Here is a 6,271-nt window from a genome sequence, read left to right as displayed (position 1 = left end):
CCGGCGCGGATGTCTCTCTCCTGGCTGATGACCTGTTCCAGCCAACAAGAAACACAGGACATCAACATTAATGTATTGTACCAAATTTAAATTGTATTACACTGTAATAAAGTAAACATTAGCAGGCAAATTCTCAACAGTTTGTAAGCGCTTCCATGATGCCTGCAGAACACCAGGAGTCGGTCTATAGTACCGTATACGGTCTACCATGTTGTCCCTTCACAGCATTGTCTTCTACTATCATGGGAAACGTCTCTGGGTTCTGCACTTGAGGTTGCATCTGCATATTTTGGATCCTTTGAGCAGAGAACCAGGAGAAGTTAGCAAAGTTAGTTATCTAATTGTACATTGCTGTTAAAAAGTACTAAAATATAATCTTCAATTTTTAAGATGGACTAATGGTGCAGGTTTAAATAGTGTTGGTGGACAAAGTGGACAATGAAATTGCAAGTATTAAGCTCTGGCCTCCACAGTCACAGGACCTGAACCCAGTCGAGATGGTTTGGTGTGAGCAGGAACGTAGAGTGAAGGCAAAGGGAACAACAAGTGCTAAACACCTCTGGGAACTCCTTCAAGACTGTTGGAAAACCATTTCAGGTGACGACCTCTTGAAGCTCATCGAGAGAATGCCAAGCCTGTGCAAAGCAGTAATCAGAGCAAAGGGTGGCTATTTTGAAGAAACTACAATGTAAAACATGTTTTCATTGTAGTACATAACTCCACATATGTTCATTCATAGTTTTGATGCCTTCAGTGAGAATCTACCAATGTAAATGGTCATGAAAATAAAGAAAGTACATTGAATGAGAAGGTGTGTCCAAACTTTTGGCCTGTACTGTAAATACCTGGGCACCATCCTCGACCCCCTGCTGAAGTTCTCCTGCAATACAGAGGGGTTTCTCAGAAAGTGTCATCAACAGCAAAACCTCCTTAGGCAGATCAAATCCTCTGGAATCAGGAAATATATTTTACAGACTTTTTACTACTCCTTCATAGAGAGTGTCATATCATTCTCAATCATGTGCTGGTTCCATTCCACCAGCACGCAGCACGCAAATCGGATAAAGAGCGCTGTATTATTGGACTGACTAACTTAGGGTCATTAAAGACCCCTCACACCCTCTGAATTCTGCCTTTGAGTAGCTCCCCTCCAAATGCCGGTTTCGATGCCCTCGGCTGCAGGACACAGAGAAGGAAGGTCACCTTGGTTCTCAAAGTTGTTCTTCTTTTGATCTCCTGACATCCCTCCAAATCAACCATTATCACCCCACACACTTCTTAAAAGTATGCACCTTACTGCTTCTGTTATGTACAGTTATTTATCATTGTTCATAGCAATATACAGAAAATTGCTATTTTTATGTTGTTAACTGTTGTTTAACTGTTATATGTGTGTGCTGCGCCACTGCGCCTTTTAAATTGCCCCTCGGGGACAAATAAAGTTCTTTGAACTGAGTTCAATGTGCAAATCTCTGTCTGTTTTACATTTTATTCATAAAAGCTGCACTAAGATCAGGCCTTCGTAGATAGCGTCCATAAGCATCATGAGATGTGGATGTTCTTTAAGTAGTTGTTTTTGACAGAGTGTCTGTACTACAGTGATCAGCGGTTGGTCATCACTTAATGGCTGATCAAAACAAATGTTTGCTTTAACTGTGATGTGCATAGTATGTCCACTCTGATACTGTCTTTTACATCAGGAAAAATAAGAGCATTCATGTAATAATTCGTGCCAAGCCAGACATGAGATTTAAAATAGCTTGATATAGGAATGCACAAAATCCTCCTCCTCCTCCTAAAAAACAACAACTGCTTGGATGACCTCAGGACCTTTAACCTTCTTCATTCGAGGGCAATAACGTTACTGTATTACTAATCTTAACCACCAGCAGCAATAAAGCTGACAGCACATCTTTGCCCTACATTACTTATAGTAACTGCTTGCAACACAGTCTTCCCCAGACTTTAAAAACTCTACAACACTAATAAGAGATCATAATTATGTAGAAAAAAGCCATTTCAAATACCAAACCTGACCTGAAGTGATGGCTGCTGGCAAAATGAAAAATATAATCAGCTAGCTCTGATTTCAAAAGTGGTTATAAAATACACAAATATGAGTTATGCATCACATGCAATCAGCATTTCATCAGAATCTTTATGGTTGTTTAATTACTAAAGCTAGCTAATATCTAATGCTAAGTTAATGCTAACCTGCTTTAATCAACATTATCTGGTGAGTGTGTTCATTGCCTCAAACCAATTTCGCAAAGTAAAGCCTGTACATCAAATACATTTTAAATAATCTTACTTTTGTATTAAGCGCAGTGAAAAATCCATTCACGGATCCTGCCACAGAGACATTTTTTTAAACTCCCATCTGCCCCTCCATTTCGTTAGACCCGCCTCCTCTACGATTTGACTGGTTCTCTCTCTGAACCAATCAATTTTCGTTCTGCCCTAAAAGAGAGAAATACAGGCACTACTGCTTTTCACGTCAGATGTGAAATATGTAAATATAACTATGATGTATGACAATCTCCAGCTTAGCACAAAAGGTAAATTAGCTTTGCAACTTACTGGTACATTGCTGTGTAGGCTTATTGCCTGAAGTTAACACAATATACTGAGGCCTGGTGCTGGTTGTCTCACTGTGGTTTCAGGATCGAGACAGGAGGAACGTCGCTGGATCCTTTTTATGGATTCCCATTTTTCCAAATGTACGATTAGCAAATGTCCAATGTGAGCTTCAGAAAATAACTCTTTAACTTTCTCCCCATCTTCTATACCCAAATATGTAGATGTGCCGGAGTTAAATGGTTACACTAGATTTATAAGTGTATTTCTTCTTTCTTGTGTCTTTTGTTTTCTTATTTTCTAAAGACTTTTATTTTGTTTACCTGTATTCTGATGTGGGTAAGGGAATTATAATGATAATCCGGGTGTTTGTTTAATTGTAGAATGTTAAAATGTGTTAATGTTTCTGGTTATGTTAAATATGTTTCTGTATTTTTGTTTGTTCAATTTATGGTAATTATAAGAAGTTATGTGGGTTCTAAAACTTGATCACCCCCCCGAAAAGTGGTTGGATGCGGCCGTGCGCTTGGGTTAGTGGGTTGGAGACCCGGTTTAGTCCTCTTAGACACATGGCATGAGCTGTGAGAGGTGCGTGGGGTTTGTGTGTAAAAAGTTATTTCTTCTATTTTAATTTATGTACATATTCGGAATATTTTGCATGTGTGTTATTTTGTGAATATTTTTTATGTTCTGTTATTACTGTATATTGTAGAGAAAGGTGCAGAGAGACGCAGTTTGTGACGCGACCTTGCTTTTGTACAGGTATGCGGTATTATAAATTGTGAATACTTTATGTTATTGTTCAGTTCTCTTAGACACATGGCATGAGCTGTGAGAGAGAGAGGTGCAGAGAGACGCGGTTTGTGAGGCGATGTTCTGACGCGACTTTGATTTTGTACAGAATACAGTTTGCACGGAAAGTCTCGTGGGTGTCGGCTCGTCATTACGGTTCAAGAAAAGAAATCAAAAAATTACACAACGCAGAAGAAGAACCGCTACATAATGATTTAATGACAGCATTATTAAAAAATATATACATTTATAATTTGTGACATTACACACTCACCGGCCACTTTATTAGGTACACCTTGCCAGTACCACGTTGGACCATTTTGCCTTCTGTAGTTTTAATTTTTTCACTCAGCAGCAGTTTCTTGCTACAGATTTATTGAGACATATTTTATTTCACATTCTTGTGTGTTTGTGGCAGTCATAAACTGATGTAATCCTTAGATCATTTCAAGTATTTGGCTGCTGTTGCCCTGAGCATGGTTTCTTTCAGGCATCCAGCACGAGATTGATTCCTCACCAGTGCCATGTTCTCTGTAGGAAAAACTGTTACAATTACTCAGAGGAATTAGCAGACTGTTGTAAACATCATGCTGAAGTTCTTCACAACATGGAAAACTTCCTGATTTATGGTAATAATAATAAAGTGAAGTGATTGTCACATTTGATACACAGCACACAGTGAAATTTGTCCTCTGCATTTAACCCATCACCCTGAGTGAGCAGTGGGCAGCCATGACAGGCGCCCGGGGAGCAGTGTGTGGGGGGATGGCGCTTTGCTCAGTGGCACCTCAGTGGATCGGGATTCGAACCAGCAGCCTTCTGATTACAGGGCTGCTTCCTTAACCGCTAGGCCACCACTGCCCCATAGTGGGGTAGTGGTGAGCATAGCTGCCTTCCAAGCAGTTGACCCGGGTTCGATTCCCGGCCAACGCAGTCCCCTTTTTTATCCTGCTTTTATGCCATGGAACTTTTTAAGCCAAATTCAGACTAAGTTCATATCTTCACCTCAAGCGTTCTGTAACACATCCGGATCTTTAACAACCTGTTGAATGGTAGTGTGGCCAAGCAGTCTAAGGCGCTGGATTTAGGCTCCAGTCTCTCTGGAGGTGTGGGTTCAAATCCCACCACTGCCATTATGTTTTAAAGTACAAGTAACTAATTGTAGTGTTTTTTTTAAAGTGTTCATCAAGCAGCCAAGCCAAACACAATACACCCACAGCACACAGTTGAAGGTGCTCAACTCACAATCAGTAACATTAATGCTCTATCTTTTTACAAATCCCACAACTGCCTTTATGATTAAAACAGCAGTGAAAGTTATAAATTAATAAACACAAAGCATGCATTCTGTAAAATTCATGCTCTGTTATGTCACAGACACACTTTTTTTTATCTGGCCATGCATTGCTGCTGTTGCCTTGAGCATGGTCTCTTTCAGGCATCCAGCACGAGATTGTTTCCTCACCAGTGCCATGTTCTCTGTAGGAAAAACTGTGACAATTGCTCAGAAGGATTACCACTTTTGGGTCTAGATGCCATTGGTCATACCACAACATGGAAAACTTCCTGGTTTGTGCTTTGGTTGTATAGTGGTGAGCATAGCAAGCCTTCCAAGCAGTTGACCCGGTTCGATTCTTGGCCCAGGTATTTATAATTCTCAACTAGTTCTACTGGCTTTCTGTGGATAGAGGTGGTAACTACTGTAGTCAGGTTTCTCTGATGGTTGGTGAGAGAATCCTTGGTTTTCTGACGTTCAGTTCCAGACATGAGGTGTCACACCAGTCCACAAACTCCTGCAGAAGCGGACCATGGTTGTGTGAGGGGCCTGACAGCAGAGACTGGAGGACTGTGTCATCAGAGTCCTTCACCGGGTGTCTGTGCCTGCAGTCATCTGTGTATAAGATGAAGATAAGAGAAGAGAGCACGCAGCCTTGTGGTGACCAGGTGGAGGTATAACGGAAGTCAGAGTATGTTTTGTTAAGCAGTACTCTCTGTGATCTGTTGGTCAGAAAGTCCAATATCCACAGGATTGTCTGGATGTCTAGATGAAAGTTGGAGGAAAGTTTATTAGCCAGGATGTGGGGTTGCAGGGTGTTGAAAGTTGAGGACAAGTCAGCAAATAAGATTCTTGGTGAAGAAATACATTTATGTATACAAAGAAATGAGATCATCGTTAGTCATGTAGACAGTTTTTAAGTAATTTACTTATTTATTTCTGGTTTTTCATATAGATGCACAAATCAATACTGAAGGCAGGATCCTAACTAGAGCTTAATACTTGCAATGTCATTGTTCACTGTGTCCACCAACACTGTGACCACTAGTCCTGCACCACTAGTCCATCTTAAAAGGTTGTTTTATTATTTTTTAACATCAATGTACAATTAGATAACTGACTTTGCTAACTTCTCTTGGTTCTCTGCTCAAAGGATCCAAAATACGCAGATGCAACCTCAAGTGCAGAACCCAGCGATGTTTCCCATGATATTAGAAGACAATGAGTCTCAAACAGGAATAAACTTTTCAAAATCTGCTAGTGTTTAACATAAAAAACCACTCAAATCATCTTAGAATTTATATATGTCAACCTTAAAATAAAACTGAAATTGCTGTGTGGGATACACATTAGCCAATAGTGAGCGTGTGACTGTACTTTTATATTCTGTTATTAAGGCCTGTACTTAAAGTTGGTGCTGTTAGCAATGAACTCTTCACACCAATCAAGATGATGTCTCTTAACTTGTGAATCTATTGTCAAAAAAGGAATCTGGCAGTGAAGATCATTCCAGGGCAGAGGTCGAAAAAAAAGGCATTGACATGGAGGTATATAATGGTGTAAATGTGTGTAAATGTAATGGTGTAAATGTGTGGTGGTTTACATAGATTATGCTAGAACCAAAAG

The 6,271-nt window shown here is 40.0% G+C and overlaps 1 non-coding gene across 1 annotated transcript; it reads left to right on the top strand.

The window, feature by feature from the left end:
* Nucleotides 1–4,420: 4,420 nt before the first annotated feature.
* trnal-uag (transfer RNA leucine (anticodon UAG)) lies at nt 4,421–4,502 on the top strand. The gene has a single exon. It is a non-coding gene; the product is annotated as a tRNA-Leu (tRNA).
* The last annotated feature ends 1,769 nt before the right edge of the window (nt 4,503–6,271 follow it).

Source organism: Denticeps clupeoides, unplaced genomic scaffold, assembly GCF_900700375.1.
Source record: "Denticeps clupeoides unplaced genomic scaffold, fDenClu1.1, whole genome shotgun sequence".
Lineage (NCBI taxonomy): Eukaryota > Metazoa > Chordata > Actinopteri > Clupeiformes > Denticipitidae > Denticeps > Denticeps clupeoides.
This window is presented reverse-complemented; position numbering and strand designations above follow the sequence as displayed.